We start from the raw sequence: 17,551 nt of genomic DNA on the forward strand, positions 1-17,551 counted from the left end.
ATCCCGTGAAGTAGAAGTGGGAGACAAGCTGTTGGTCAGCTGGGAGGAGAGTATCCCTATATTAATTATCCCACTCCGTGAAGATGCAATACTCTCCTGATCTGCATGGCAGGTTGATACTTATCTTAATGTGTTCCAAGTGGCTTATTCGGGTAAGCAGAGATGTTGTCCTGCAGAACATCTTCTGAGGAACACACCTATATGAATTTGACTGTTAACGTCGCAGTCTGTGAGAATTGGGTGTTCTCTAATAAATTCATGAAAGGCCCTGGAGTATGACGTATACGCTCCACCCGCGGGGAAGCCTTGCGGCAGCCCAGTATCGGTCAAGAATTTGTGTGAAACTAGTTTCACAGAAAACTTGTAGTTCAAGGCATAGTCCACTATTCAAGTTGTGATCTAGTGTAGCATAAATTTCTAAGTGGAAGTTCAACTTCACAGTCTCCACTAAGCACCGATATATAAAACAATGTTTTGGAACTAAATGATGAGATGTGCCAATGAGACTTTGTGGGGGATTGTTGGAATTTTGCTAGTAGGCCTTTGGCCCAAAGCCCAACTAAAATTCTGAAATTCTCTTGGCCCATTCATGCACACATGTGAGTGGAGTGAGTGAGGCTAAAGTTTAGTCCCACCCCGGAAGTTGAGAGAGAGTTGCACCTCTTTATAAGGTGAGCTCTTCTACCACTTGTATGAGCATGAGAAGAGGAGACCTACACGCGCGCTCCTCCTCCTCGCTCGCCTCGCCACGCCACGCCTCGTCACGACGCGCCGCGGGTTGCGGGATTGAGTCGAGCCGAGGACAAAGCTATGCACATTGTCTATATTTTTGCTGCATGGAAAAATTAATGAGTCATTAATTAATAATTAACGGACGCGTTAATTACTGAACCGTTTCCGATTCTTTTGGATCGTGACGACTCGGACGTGGGGTTTACTCCCACGACCTACCCGGCCCGCACTATATAGTCAGGCAGACGTCTACCCTAGCCGCCGCCGCTTCGTATGGTTTCTCACCACCGTTCCAGATCATTGCGCCGCCAAGCAAGTCTTCTCCATCCCTCCTTCCGGCGTGCACCGCGAGAAGGGACAGCAGGCCTCCGGAACCCCGCCTCTCGTGATCCTGTACGGGAGAGGGGCGATCAGGTTTTTGGGGAGCGCACTCGCGCGACTGCTGGCAGCGACGACTTCGCGAACAACGACTTCTTCCCCGACCTCGGCAACCTCGTCCTCGACGACATGGGCGACAACGTCAACGCCGGCGGTGCTGCACCCGCTGCACCGTATGTGATTCTATCCTTCCTGTTCGAGATCATGGTAGAATTCATGCTTCTAGTATGTGCCCTAGATGTGATATGTTCATCTGCTATGCTAGTTCGCATGATTAGTTTAATCTCTGCTGCTGTGGTCATGATTTATCTTCTGTTTATTCGGATTAAATCTCGTAGTAATTTGCTCATATTTCCAACAATCCAAAAACCTGATTATAGGCAATTTACTCCGAGTGGTTTTGCTGCGCATCTGAAGCCGCCTGCCTTTAAGGGGGCGCAATATAAGAGGTGGCGCACGAGAGCAGTCTACTGGTTTCAGACCATGGGCTGCTATGATGCCACCAAGGGCAAGCCTGAGGGCGATCTTAATCCAGCACAGCTGGAAGCTTTTGAGAAGATCGATACCCTCTTTAAAGGCGCTCTTCTGAGTGTTCTTGATGACTCCATTGTGGATTCGTATATGTCGTTTGACAACGGCAAGGACATGTGGGCTGCGCTCGAGGCCAAGTTTGGTGCCTCGGACGCCGGCAGCGAGTTGTACGTCATGGAGCAATTCTATGACTACAAGATGACTGATGAGCGCCCTGTTGTACAGCAGGCTCATGAGATACAGTCGCTCGCAAAAGAACTTGAGTACTTCAAGTGTGTGTTGCCGGACAAATTTGTTGCCGGAGGCATCATTGCCAAGCTTCCACCTTCGTGGAACAATTTTGCTACTTCCCTGAAACACAAGAGACAGGAGTTTTCCGTTGCGGATCTCATTGGTACTCTTGATGTTGAAGAGAAGGCGAGAGCAAAGGACACACGTGCTCGAGTTGCTGAGGGAGGTTCTAGTGCCCACATGGTACAGAAGAAGAACTCCCAGCCCAACAAGTTCAAAAACAATAAGAACAAAACTCAGGGCAAAGGCAAGTTTGATACAAAGAACAAGCCATCACATTCTACCAACTTCAAGAAGAATTCTCATAAGAAGGGGAAGGGACTTTGCCATGTCTGCGGTGATCCTAATCACTGGGCTCCGAAGTGTCCTAACCGCTTTGAGGAGCGCGAACATGAGAAGAGCGGCAAGTCCGCTAATGTTGTCATCGGTGATACTGATATGAAGGAATCAGGGTACGGTATTTTTCCTACCATCCTTTCAGTATTTCAATCCCCTGATTGGTTAATTGACACCGGTGCCAATGTACATGTTTGTGCTGACGCCTCCATGTTTTCTTCTTACCAGGCAACAGGGACTTCACCCGTGCTGATGGGGAACGGGTCACATGCCATCGTTCGAGGTGTTGGTACGGTCGATCTGAAGTTTACTTCGGGGAAGACTGTGCGTCTGAAGAACGTTCATCATGTGCCGTCCATCAATAAAAATCTCGTTAGCGGTTCCCGTTTATGTCGAGATGGTTTTAAGTTGGTTTTCGAATCCAATAAAGTTGTAATTTCTAAGTGTGGACAATTTGTTGGAAAAGGCTATGAGTGCGGAGGCTTGTTCCGCCTATCTTTGTCAGATATTTGCACTAAAGTTATTAATAATGTTTGCCACAATAATGAGTCTGATATTTGGCATTCACGACTCTGTCATATTAACTTTGGTTGCATGACGCGGTTAGCCAATATGAATTTAATTCCGAAAATCTCTACTGTCAAAGGCTCCAAGTGCCAAGTATGTGTGCAAGCTAAGCAACCTCGCAAGTCCCATAAGACTGCAGAGGCAAGAGACTTGGCGCCACTAGAGCTTATACATTCTGATCTTTGTGAGATGAATGGCGTGTTGACAAAAGGTGGAAAGAGATACTTCATGACGTTGATTGATGACTCCACTAGATATTGTTATGTGTATCTTCTGAAATCAAAAGATGAGGCTTTGACTTTCTTTAAAAACTATAAAGCTGAGGCAGAGAACCAACTTGATCGAAAAATTAAACGGCTTAGGTCCGATCGTGGTGGAGAGTATTTTTCCAATGAATTTGATCTGTTTTGTGCGGAACATGGTATAATCCATGAGAGGACGCCTCCCTACTCACCCCAGTCAAATGGGGTAGCCGAAAGAAAGAACCGAACTCTAACTGATATGGTTAACACCATGTTAGACACTTCGGGTCTATCCAAGGAATGGTGGGGGGAGGCGCTAATGACTGCGTGTCATGTCCTAAACCGAGTTCCCACAAAGCATAAGACCATGACTCCATTTGAGGAATGGGAAAGGAAAAGGTTGAAACTCTCTTACCTACGTACTTGGGGTTGTTTGGCGAAAGTCAATATACCAATTCCCAAGAAGCGCAAGCTTGGACCAAAAACCGTGGATTGTGTTCTTCTGGGCTATGCTTTTCATAGCATCGGCTATAGATTTTTGATAATAAAATCTGAGGTATCCGACATGCATGTTGGTACGATTATGGAATCAAATGATGCAACTTTCTTTGAGGACATATTTCCTATGAAGGATATGTCGAGTTCATCAAATCAGGAGATACCTACTCCATCTAGTGAGGAATTCACTGTAATTCCTGAACCCACCATTGCGATGGAACACGTTGAGAATCCTGTTGAGGGTAACAATGGAACTCCTGTGAGGAGTAAGAGACAGAGGACTGCAAAGTCTTTTGGTGATGATTTCATTGTGTACCTCGTGGATGACACACCCAGGACTATTTCAGAAGCCTATGCATCTCCTGATGCTGACTACTGGAAGGAAGCTGTACGTAGCGAGATGGATTCCATCTTAGCTAACGGTACCTGGGAGATCACTGACCGTCCTTATGGGTGCAAACCTGTAGGATGTAAGTGGGTGTTCAAGAAGAAGCTTAGACCTGATGGTACGATTGAAAAGTACAAGGCACGGCTTGTGGCCAAGGGTTATACCCAGAAAGAAGGTGAAGACTTCTTTGATACTTACTCACCCGTGGCTAGACTGACCACAATTCGGGTGCTACTATCACTGGCTGCCTCACATGGTCTTCTCGTTCATCAAATGGACGTTAAGACGGCTTTCCTCAATGGAGAGTTGAAGGAGGAAATTTACATGGATCAGCCAGATGGTTTTGTAGTACCTGGTCAGGAAGGAAAGGTGTGCAAGTTATTAAAGTCTTTATATGGCCTTAAACAAGCTCCTAAGGAGTGGCATGAGAAGTTCGAAAGAACATTAACTGCTGCCGGCTTTGTAGTAAACGATGGTGACAAGTGCGTGTACTATCGCTATGGTGGGGGCGAAGGAGTTATTCTTTGTCTGTATGTCGACGACATATTGATCTTTGGAACCAAACTTGATTTAATCAAGGAGGTTAAGGATTTCTTATCTCGCTGTTTTGAGATGAAGGACCTAGGAGTAGCTGATGTTATCTTAAACATCAAGCTGTTGAGAGATGAGAATGGTGGGATCACACTGCTTCAGTCTCATTATGTGGAAAAGGTCTTGAGTCGTTTTGGGTATAGCGACTGCACGCCTTCTCCAACTCCATATGATGCTAGTGTGTTGCTTCGAAAGAATCGACGGATTGCTCGAGATCGACTGAGGTATTCACAGATTATTGGTTCGCTTATGTATTTGGCGAGTGCCACGAGTCCTCACATCTGTTTTGCGGTGAGCAAGCTGAGTCGGTTTGTGTCAAAACCGGGAGATGATCATTGGCATGCGCTTGAGAGAGTTATGCGCTATTTGAAAGGCACCGCGAGCTATGGGATTCACTACACCGGGTATCCAAGGGTACTAGAGGGTTATAGTGACTCAAACTGGATATCTGATGCTGATGAGATTAAGGCCACAAGTGGTTATGTTTTTAAACTTGGTGGTGGCGCTGTTTCCTGGAAGTCTTGCAAGCAGACCATCTTAACGAGGTCAACTATGGAAGCAGAACTCACAGCATTAGACACTGCCACTGTTGAAGCAGAGTGGCTTCATGAACTCTTGATGGACTTACCTATGGTTGAAAAACTAATACCCCCTATCCTGATGAACTGTGATAATCAAACTGTGATCGTCAAGATAAACATTTCTAAGGACAATATGAAGTCCTCAAGGCATGTGAAGAGGAGACTAAAATCTGTCAGAAAATTGAGGAACTCCGGAGTTATTACGTTGGATTATATCCAAACGTCGAAAACTTGGCAGATCCCTTCACAAAGGGTCTATCATGTAATGTGATAGATAATGCATCGATGGAGATGGGTTTGAGACCCACCGCATGAGTTGTCCATAGTGGTAACCCACTCTATGTGATCGGAGATCCCGTGAAGTAGAAGTGGGAGACAAGCTGTTGGTCAGCTGGGAGGAGAGTATCCCTATATTAATTATCCCACTCCGTGAAGATGCAATACTCTCCTGATCTGCATGGCAGGTTGATACTTATCTTAATGTGTTCCAAGTGGCTTATTCGGGTAAGCAGAGATGTTGTCCTGTAGGACATCTTCTGAGGAACACACCTATATGAATTTGACTGTTAACGTCGCAGTCTGTGAGAATTGGGTGTTCTCTAATAAATTCATAAAAGACCCTGGAGTAAGACATATACGCTCCACCCGTGGGGAAGCCTTGCGGCAGCCCAGTATCGGTCAAGAATTTGTGTGAAACTAGTTTCACAGAAAACTTGTAGTTCAAGGCATAGTCCACTATTCAAGTTGTGATCTAGTGTAGCATAAATTTCTAAGTGGAAGTTCAGCTTCACAATCTCCACTAAGCACCGATATATAAAACAATGTTTTGGAACTAAATGATGAGATCTGCCAATGAGACTTTGTGGGGGATTGTTGGAATTTTGCTAGTAGGCCTTTGGCCCAAAGCCCAACTAAAATTCTGAAATTCTCTTGGCCCATTCATGCACACATGTGAGTGGAGTGAGTGAGGCTAAAGTTTAGTCCCACCCCGGAAGTTGAGAGAGAGTTGCACCTCTTTATAAGGTGAGCTCTTCTACCACTTGTATGAGCATGAGAAGAGGAGACCTACACGCGCGCTCCTCCTCCTCGCTCGCCTCGCCACGCCACGCCTCGTCACGACGCGCCGCGGGTTGCGGGATTGAGCCGAGCCGAGGACAGAGCTATGCACGTTGTCTATATTTTTGCTGCATAGGAAAATTAATGAGTCATTAATTAATAATTAACGGACGCGTTAATTACTGAACCGTTTCCGATTCTTTTGGATCGTGACGACTCGGACGTGGGGTTTACTCCCACGACCTACCCGGCCCGCACTATATAGTCAGGCAGACGTCTACCCTAGCCGCCGCCGCTTCATATGGTTTCTCACCACCGTTCCAGATCATTGCGCCGCCAAGCAAGTCTTCTCCATCCCTCCTTCCGGCGTGCACTGCGAGAAGGGACAGCAGGCCTCCGGAACCCCGCCTCTCGTGATCCTGTACGGGAGAGGGGCGATCAGGTTTTTAGGGAGCGCACTCGCGCGACTGCTGGCAGCGACGACTTCATGAATGACGACTTCTTCCCCGACTTCGGCAACCTTGTCCTCGACGACATGGGCGACAACGTCAACGCCGGCGGTGCTGCACCCGCTGCACTGTATGTGATTCTATCCTTCCTGTTCGAGATCGTGGTAGAATTCATGCTTCTAGTATGTGCCCTAGATGTGATATGTTCATCTGCTATGCTCGTTCGCATGATTAATTTAATCTCTGCTGCTGTGGTCATGATTTATCTTTTGTTTATTCGGATTAAATCTCGTAGTAATTTGCTCATATTTCCAACACTACTATGGAAGCACACAACATATTCCACTGAAAAGTAATGAAAGTAGTTCACCTTATCGGTGACTATGCCAGATTGGAGGCCTTGGGCATCGGTGAGCAGCACCGCGTCGACCCGCCTCGCCGCCATCCGCCGGGACGCGTCGTAGACCGTCGTGCCCTCAGGTATCGTCAGCGCCTTGGACAGCCTTAGCTTCTTCACCGTCCTCTCCCCCCTTACCAGAGCCCAACCTCAGTCAGAGAATTCAATCTTTCGCGGTCCCAATACGAAAAGGGGTGAAAGCATCGAGGCTCTTACGGAATATGTTTGGGAGAAGCAAGCTTCGGGGAGGTCTTCCCATTTCCGTTGGCGTTGGTGGCGGAGGAGGGGTCATCAGACCTGCAGGACGAGGCAGACGGCAGCCGGCTGCGCATGCGCCTAGCTGGTGGTGCCGCAGCAGCCGTGGAGCTCATGTATGCGATTCTGGTGAGAGCTCGGCACAGTTAGGGTGGCGGCGGCGGCGGCCGGCGAGATTGAATGGTGTTTCTGCTCCCCTCCTCCTCGCGTTTGATAGCGTGTGGGTATTTCTGCTTCAGTCCTTCTGGTATTAAATTATTTGGTGAACCGGTGATGACTTTATTTTTCGAAGTGGACTTTCGACTTAATTAAGTCGAGGAGGGTTTCATTTTTTTTCTCTTCTTCCTTCTTACTACAAGATGTCTTTTATCCATGGTCCAACATTTTCTTTGTGTGGGGGAATAGTGTGTTTTTATTACTCAATCAAAGGACAGTCCACTAGAACAACACCAAAACCCGATCGAATCCACAAAGCAGTCTGTTTCTCACATCTACAAAAATTACCTAAAAAGTGACTCACAACATTTTGATCACGTTTCACATGCGTGATCTTCACCTTTCTGCCCTCCTGTAGGGATCTCAAGATAGTATCAACCATCATGGTGTATCTCAAGCGGTATGCGTGCCCTTTAGAAATCAGATTATTCGCCCCAAGACATTCGGTCTCCACAACAATCGGCAACGTAGTCCATTGCAAAGCAAACACGGTCCCCTCCCTACAGCCTGAGAGCTCCACCTCCAGCGCATCCACCCACGAACTCAAGGATCGACAACCTGAAAAAATAATGGCTCCCATACCATCATGCAAGACCATTCCTGTTCCAGCCGTACCATCCTCATCACAAAAGGATCCATCGACCGATAGTTTGGTCCATCCGGCTGGTGGTGGAGACAATGCTTTGAGAGTCTCGGGAGGCTGGTGAAGCAACAGCTCGAAGAATCCACAAAGTTTTTAAATATATTTGGAGCTTGAACTTCTTTGGATCTAAAAGTTGTCCTAGAAGTTGAATTTTTTTGGCTCTATATGTCATTGTCCACACGGCTCACCTAGTGGCATCCGTGGAGTATCGTGTCATGATTATATCCTAAATAAAAGTGTTTCTGCTTGTCGCTGTTATGCTGTTGTGTTGGATGAGTGTGATACTAAGTTATTAGTAGATCATTCTATTTTACACAAGGGCACGGTCCAAACATTGAACATTGCAGCAAAATATGACTAACCAAGTGATCTGAAACCCAGCTAATGTATCTATTGTAACGTGATTCTTGGTGAGAATTATGTAACCATTATATACTTGTAGCTCGGTGCATTAATTTCTAGGACCTCATTCCGTATCTTCATTTGAATTCTGCTTCCTTACTTTGTGTGTGTGTGTGTGTTTTAGTTGTAGTGTTTGTTTTGCTCATGGAGCTATGGATTCATTGCATTGGTCTAAGGCTCAATTTGTCCGTGTGGCCTCAAATTGCATCTTTATAGTACCCTAGCTGGTTTTGATGATTTGTGACAAAACTTTGGGAGATATCTCATCGAGTTTTATTTCAATTATAGCATGTGATCCTATTGCGTATCCGTTTTTCCTGAAAGTGGAATATCATTGATGACACCCCCTCCCCCACCCCGCAATACCCTTTATAGTTCTTGTCCTCATCAAGCTTTTAGTATCTATTTCTAGGCTTTTAGTGAATTCAAGATTCATATGAAAGAGGGGCACAAGCATGGATATGTGGTCTTGAATCTAGGAACATATGCTAAGCCAAAGTCCTCCAAAATCCACTTCCTCACATTCCTCTTTGTATGAGTTTCTCTAGGTCACATACTTTCAAAGATTTTTTTTCCAGTACTACTGGGCCACTTAGGATTATTCATACTAAGAGGAACAAACTCAGTTTTCAAAAAGTTCAAAACCTTCATTTCTTTTGTTTTGGCACTGTCATGCTAGTCCTCTTGAAAACATTCTTTGTTTACCCCGATGTTTTCTAGCACAACCTTTTTCTTCGGCACCTTCAAGCCGTCTCGATTTCCTTCTCTATTGGCCACAATGTCCGTTTGGCTTTGGTACCGTCGCCTTTTCAATCGATACTTTGAGTTGTGACTTAGCTCTCTTCTATAATTTTTCATTCTGAGAATGGATCCGTCTAGTACCCATAGAGCAATTGTTATCGTGTACTTCCGAGTCGTTCTATCTTAGCAGAAAAAGGTATTTTGAACCCCACCACTCACTCTTTCTTCCGTTTTTCCGAGTACTATATTTACCTGATTCATGAACATTGCCCTGGCCGTTCAAAGTCTTTTGAACTTTTCTAATGGTTTTGCTAGTTTCCTACCAATACTTTTGGGCCTAGTTATTTTTAGTAACAATTAGATTTCATGTATCCTCTACATATTATCTAACATACCTCCTTCGTGGATGCAACCATCATCAAACATTTCACTCGCTTGTTCAACCCAATGCAAGTTACTCCATCCCACTACACTCTAGTTGATCCACCTACCATATAAAAGAGAGATCCAATGCAAGACAAGAAGAAGGAAATGTTTGGTGATTCCATGGTTGTTTCTTAATTCCCAGAAAGCCAAGAACTCCTCTTTGTTGACTCCCCACACCTCAAGTGTTGGGGAACGTTGCAGAAAAAAAATTCCTATGTTTTCACCAAGATCCATCTATGAGTTCATCTAGCAACGAGTGATCGGATGCATCTACATACCTTTGTAGATCGCGAGCGGAAGCGTTCAAGAGAACGGGGATGAGGGAGTCGTACTCGACGTGATCCAAATCACCGGAGATCCTAGCGCCGAACAGACGGCACCTCCGCGTTCAACACACGTACGGTCAGCGTGACGTCTCCTCCTTCTTGATCCATCAAGGGGGAAGGAGAGGTTGATGAAGATCCAGCAGCACGACGACGTGGTGGTGGATGCAGCAGTCATCGCAGCAGGGCTTCGCCGTTCTACTACAAGAGGGAGAGGTGTAGCAGGGGAGAGTGAGGCGCCAAGACTTCAGGGTGCGGCTGCCCTCCCTCCCCCCCTTTATATAGGCTCCCCTAGGGGGGCGCCGGCCCTAGGAGATGGGATCTCCTAGGGGGGGGCGGCGACCAAGGGTGGAGTGGCCCCCAAGGCAAGTGGGGCGCCCCCCACCCTACTTCAGCCCATGGGGCCCTCCGAGATGGGTGGTCCCACCCGGTGGACCCCCGGGACCCATCCGGTGGTCCCGGTACAATACCGGTGACCCCCGAAACTCTCTCGATGGCCGAAACTGCACTTCCTATATATAATTCTTCACCTCCGGACCATTCCGGAACTCCTCGTGACGTCCGGGATCTCATCCGGGACTCCGAACAACTTTCGGGTTACTGCATATTCATATCCATACAACCCTAGAGTCACCGAACCTTAAGTGTGTAGACCCTACGGGTTCGGGAGACATGTAGACATGACCGAGACGGCTCTCCGGTCAATAACCAACAGCGGGATCTGGATACCCATGTTGGCTCCCACATGCTCCTCGATGATCTCATCGGATGAACCACGATGTCGAGGATTCAAGCAACCCCGTATACAATTCGCTTTGTCAATCGGTACGTTACTTGCCCGAGACTCGATCGTCGGTATCCCAATACCTCGTTCAATCTCGTTACCGGCAAGTCACTTTACTCGTACTGTAATGCATGATCCCGTGACCAGACACTTGGTCACTTTGAGCTCATTATGATGATGCATTACCGAGTGGGCCCAGAGATACCTCTCCGTCATACGGAGTGACAAATCCCAGTCTTGATCCGTGTCAACCCAACAGACACTTTCGGAGATACCCGTAGTATACCTTTATAGTCACCCAGTTACGTTGTGACGTTTGGTACACCCAAAGCACTCCTACGGTATCCGGGAGTTACACGATCTTATGGTCTAAGGAAAAGATACTTGACATTGGAAAAACTCTAGCAAACGAACTATACGATCTTGTGCTATGTTTAGGATTGGGTCTTGTCCATCACATCATTCTCCTAATGATGTGATCTCGTTATCAATGACATCCAATGTCCATAGTCAGGAAACCATGACTATCTGTTGATCAACGAGCTAGTCAACTAGAGGCTTACTAGGGACATGTTGGTGTTTATGTATTCACACATGTATTACGATTTCCGGATAACACAATTATAGCATGAATAAAAGACAATTATCATGAACAAGGAAATATAATAATAATAATCCTTTTATTATTGCCTCTAGGGCATATTTCCAACATTCTCCCACTTGCACTAGAGTCAATAATCTAGTTACATTGTGATGAATCGAACACCCATAGAGTTCTGGTGTTGATCATGTTTTGCTCTAGGGAGAGGTTTAGTCAACGGATCTACTACATTCAAGTCCGTATGTACTTTACAAATATCTATGTCTCCATCTTGAATATTTTCACGAATGGAGTTGAAGTGACGCTTGATGTGCCTGGTCTTCTTGTGAAACCTGGGCTCCTTGGCAAGTGCAATAGCTCCAGTGTTGTCACAAAAGAGTTTGATCGGCCCCGACGCATTGGTTATGACTCCTAGGTCGGTGATGAACTCCTTCACCCAAATTGCTTCATGCGCTGCCTCCGAGGCCGCCATGTACTCCGCTTCACATGTAGATCCCGCCACGACGCTCTGCTTGCAACTGCACCAGCTTACTGCCCCACCATTCAAAATATACACGTATCCGGTTTGTGACTTAGAGTCATCCAGATCTGTGTCGAAGCTAGCATCGACGTAACCCTTTACGACGAGCTCTTCGTCACCTCCATAAACGAGAAACATTTCCTTAGTCCTTTTCAGGTACTTCAAGATATTCTTGACCGCTGTCTAGTGTTCCTTGCCGGGATTACTTTGGTACCTACCTACCAAACTTACGGCAAGGTTTACATCAGGTCTGGTACACAGCATGGCATACATAATAGAACCTATGGCTGAGGCATAGGGGATGACACTCATCTCTTCTATATCTTCTGCCGTGGTCGGACATTGAGCTGAGCTCAATTTCACACCTTGCAACACAGGCAAGAACCCCTTCTTAGACTGATCCATATTGAACTTCTTCAATATCTTATCAAGGTATGTGCTTTGTGAAAGACCTATGAGGCGTCTTGATCTATCTCTATAGATCTTGATGACTAATATATATGCAGCTTCTCCAAGGTCCTTCATTGAAAAACTCTTATTCAAGTAGGCCTTAATGCTGTCCAAAAGCTCTATATCATTTCCCATCAAAAGTATGCCATCTACATATAATATGAGAAATGCTACAGAGCTCCCACTCACTTTCTTGTAAACGCAGGCTTCTCCATAAGTCTGCATAAACCCAAACGCTTTGATCATCTCATCAAAGCGAATGTTCCAACTCCGAGATGCTTGCACCAGCCCATAAATCGAGCGTTGGAGCTTGCACACCTTGTCAGCATTCTTAGGATCGACAAAACCTTCCGGCTGCATCATATACAATTCTTCCTTAAGGAAACCATTAAGGAATTCCGTTTTGACGTCCATTTGCCATATCTCATAATCATAGAATGCGGCAATTGCTAACATGATTTGGACGGACTTCAGCTTCGCTACAGGTGAGAAAGTCTAATCGTAGTCAACCCCTTGAACTTGTTGATAACCCTTAGCGACAAGCCGAGCTTTATAGATGGTCACATTACCATCCGCGTCTGTCTTCTTCTTAAAGATCCATTTATTTTCTATGGCTCACCGATCATCGGGCAAGTTAGTCAAAGTTTATACTTAGTTTTCATACATGGATCCTATCTCGTATTTCATGGCTTCCAGCCACTTGTCAGAATCCGGGCCCGCCATCACTTCTTCATAGTTCGAAGGTTCACCGTTGTCTAACAACATGGTTTCCAAGATAGGGTTGCCGTACCACTCTGGTGCGGAACGTGTCCTTGTGGACCTACGAAGTTCAGTAGCAACTTGATCTGAAATTTCATGATCATCATCATTAACTTCCTCTCTAGTCGGTGCAGGCACCTCAGGAACATTTTCTTGAGTTGCGCCACTTTCCTGTTCAAGAGGTAATACTTCATCAAGTTCTACTTTCCTCCCACTTACTTCTTTCAAGAGAAACTCTTTCTCTAGAAAGGATCCATTCTTGGCAACAAAGATCTTGCCTTCGGATCTGAGGTAGAAGGTATACCCAATAGTTTCTTTAGGGTATCCTATGAAGACGCATTTTTCCGACTTGGGTTCGAGCTTTTCAGGTTGAAGTTTCTTGACATAAGCATCGCATCCCCAAACTTTTAGAAACGACAGCTTAGGTTTCTTCCCAACCCATAATTCATACGGTGTCGTCTCAACGGATTTCGACGGTGCCCTATTTAAAGTGTGTCACACCCTAGCTAGTCATGCATTAGAGTGTTGCATCATGTTTACTCTTTCATCAGAAACTTGAAATGGGGATTTGTGAAACCCTCAGCATCATTTTGAAAATGACCCAAATAAAAATTTTCTCCAAAAGGGTCCAAGAAAATGCTCATGTTGCTCTCTAAAAATATTGGACAGAGATAAAAATCAAACCAATATTTTTAAGAGCTCATAGGTATTTATTTTGGGCATTTGGAATTAATGCATAACTAATTGCATTGGAAATATATTAGTTATATATATTAATATATGTCCAAAAATTATGCCACCTGTTGGGGAGCTCTGGAATAATATATCTAGCTCCTGCAAAAATTGGCATAAGGTAATAAAATGATTTAATATTTTATTTAAATCAAAACAAATGACAGAAATTAGAAAACAAAAATAAATAAAGAAGGAGAAGCTTACCTGGGCTCCTCCCTGTGCAGCCCAGCAGTAGCCGGCCGGCCCAGCCAGCAGGCGGCCCAGCCCGCCTCCTCCTCTGTCGTCTTCGTCCTCGACAGAGGGAGGGGAGTGTGCCCGGCGCGCGCGCGCGCCACCGCGCCACGCCACCAGCTCGCCTGCCTGCCTGCCTCTCCCCTCCTCGTCTGGATGCCCTGGAACGACGCCCCCCCGTACTCTCTCACTCTCCCCCGGTTCTTCCTCTCCTCTCCCTCGCTCTCTCTCTCCCGTGTCCGAACGCACCCATCGCCGCCGTTCGCCATAGCCGCCGCCACCGGCCTCCCCTCGCCTTCCCGACTCGCGCAGGAGCTCCGCCCCCTCGCCCTGAAGCTCTCCGTCAAGCCACAAGACGCCGGACGCCCTGTGGAGCCGCCGTCGCCATCGTCTTCCTCCTCGGGCTCCGACCACCATCGCCGTCGATTCGCCGTCTCCAGTGCGTCCCCGAGCCCGCTTCGACGCCCGCTGCAACCGCGGTGAGCTCCGCCACCGTTTCCCTCTCTTCTCCCCCTCGTTCCCGCGCCGTAACTCCGTTTCCCACCACGGCCGAACCTCCGCCGTCGCCGAGCTCGCCGTCGACGCAGCTCCGGTGACCATTTGGTCACCCCGGCGAGTCCAACAAGTTCGTAAAGCCCCGTAGAGCATCCCTAGCGCCTTGCTTCGCTCGCCTTCGAGCTCCAACCACGTTTCCGTGCACGACCGAACCCCGGCGGCCGCAGCCGAGCTCGCCGCCGTCGACTCCGGCCACCCCAGGCCCAGCCACGGCCACCGCCCGACGCGCCATCGAGCTAGCTTTCCAACGCACCTAGCCGCACGCCGTTTGGAGCACCACAGAGGAAACCCGAGGCACATGTACGCCGCGGACCTCGCCGGCGACTAACCGCCGGCGGGTTTGACTTGTTCGACCTGGGGTTTGACCCCCCCAGAGTCACTGACGCGTGGGCCCCGTCGGCCAGGTGGTTAGCTTAGCGCTAATCACTGTTAGTTAACCCCCCTGACACTGACCAGTGGGCCCAGCGCCACTAATTCTTAATTAGGATTAAACTAACCTCTGTTAAACCCCCCTGTCACTGACGTGTGGACCCCACACGTCAGGTTTGACCCCAGCCAGCCGCAGTTGACCGCTGACGTCGTGCTGACGTCATGCTGGCGCAATATATATATTTCTGGATTTAAATTAAATCAGGAAATTCCAGAATATAATTTAAACTTCAAAAATTCATAACTTTTATTCTGTAACTCCAAATCAGACAAATTATATATGAAAAATGATCAGAAAAATCCAATCTATCCATCTGTACTATTTTCATGCATGATCAAACAAGTTAAATTGATGTTTAAAGCAGAACAAGGAAAAGCACTTTAAAAGGCCATGTTTGAGTTTGAAATTTGAATCTTTGATTCAAATTGGTTCAAACCCTTCTGGTCTTAGTTGCATTAGCCCAACACACTCATATTGCCATGTTTCATGCATGCATCATATTGTTGCACATTGTTTGGTGATGGTTGTGTATCGGTGTCCTTTGCGACAGGTTCTGCCTCCGAGGAGTACCGTGATTACCCTAACGAAGAACCGTATCAGTGCATCGAACCATCAGGCAAGCAACCAACCATTTGATCATATCGATACAATCCCATGTTCTCGCTCCTGCTCTCTTTTACTGCATTAAGACAACGCGTTTCAAACTGCTGTGTGCTACGGTAGTTGAACCCATTTCCTCTGCATGACCTGTCATTGCCACAGTAACTAGATGAAACCCACTAGCATGTGTAGGAGTTGATTGAGCCATATGTATGTGTTGTTCCTACCTTGCTATGCCTGCTATGCTTAGAGTCGTGTCAGGTCTGGTTCATCTGGGTGATGGGCTAGAGTGAAATGATTATGTCGGTAATGAGAGTGGTGTGGTGAACACGATTTGGTAAAGGTATCGATGAGAGGCCATGTAGGAGTACATGGTGGGTTGTTTCATTGAAGCCGACCTTAAGCACTGAGATCTGTATGTGTGATTTAAGAATCAGCTACTACCATGCATTGGGCCCGAAACCAATGGACCCTCTCGGCTTCTTATTCACCCTAGTTCTCCGTCCAGGAGTTGCAAGTAGTTTCTGGTGTTTGTAGCCTACTGGAGGCCGTGGACAGCGCTGACCGTAGGGGTGGGCTGTGATGCGGTAGGTACGTGGCACGGTGTACCGAATACCCGTTAGGTATCTCGGGAACCCTGTTCACATCGTTCGGGGCCGTATGGGAAACCTCGGCCGGACTCCCTGCGGATGGAACCTGGATAGGCGATAAACCTGGACTGGAGGCTTAGGTGATTAGGTAGGTCGTGGCCGACACCCACGTTGGGCTTCCGCTTGAAGGTTGCCGAGTACATGTCGTGTAAACGACGGTAAGTGGTGAGAGCGTGTATGAAGAAGTACACCCCTGCAGGGTTAACATGATCTATTCGAATAGCCGCGTCCGCGGTAAAGGACTACTTGGTTGCCTATACAGTTCATAGACAAGTAAATGGAAACTACTAAAAGCCTCAAGATAAGTGTGAGTGCCGAGGATGGCTCTTCCGTAGGAAGACGGAGGCGGATCCTCGGTAGTGTATTGAAGTGGTGAGTAGTGGACTCGTGTGCGCAAAACCATTTCAAGTTGAAGTATCGTAGGATAGTCTAGCCAAGAGTCAAAGCTGGCTTGCTGCAATAACTCCACCAACCCTTCTTGATAATATGCATGTATGTAGGATCTGATGTAAGTCTTGCTGAGTACCTTTGTACTCATGTTGCTATAATTTACATTTTTACAGAAGACGCTGCAACCCCTTCTGATGGGTTCTATGTAGACGTTGACATCAACGAGTAGGCTAAAGGCCCAGGTGGTGACCCTGAGCTTGTGAAGGACCACGTAGTATAGCTAGGCTTTCCAAGCCTCTTTTATTTTACTAGTTGTCTGTACTCAGACAAGTTACTTCCGCTGCTGGTTTGTATGACTGTATGACTTGAATGCTGGGTCGTGAGACCCGTACCTTTGTGTATGTTATGTATGGCTCCCTGAGCCTTAAATAAAGTACTTGTGTCGTAGAGTCATGTTGTGATGCTTCGTTGTATTTGCACATATCGAGCATATTGTGTGTATGATTGAAATGCTTGGTATGTGTGGGATCTGACTATCTAGTTGTTTATCTTTAGTAGCCTCTCTTACCGGGAAATGTCTCCTAGTGTTACCGCTGAGCCATGGTAGCTTGCTACTGCTCTGGAACACTTAGGCTGGCCGGCATGTGTCCTTCTTCGTTCCTGTGTCTGTCCCTTCGGGGAAATGTCACGCATTGAGTACCGGAGTCCTGTTAGCCCGCTACAGCCCGGTTTACCGGAGTCCTGCTAGCCCAGTGCTACAGCCCGGACCCACTTGCTGATGACCGACACGTTCGAAGCTGGGT

Source organism: Triticum aestivum, chromosome 5A (assembly GCF_018294505.1).
Source record: "Triticum aestivum cultivar Chinese Spring chromosome 5A, IWGSC CS RefSeq v2.1, whole genome shotgun sequence".
NCBI lineage: Eukaryota > Viridiplantae > Streptophyta > Magnoliopsida > Poales > Poaceae > Triticum > Triticum aestivum.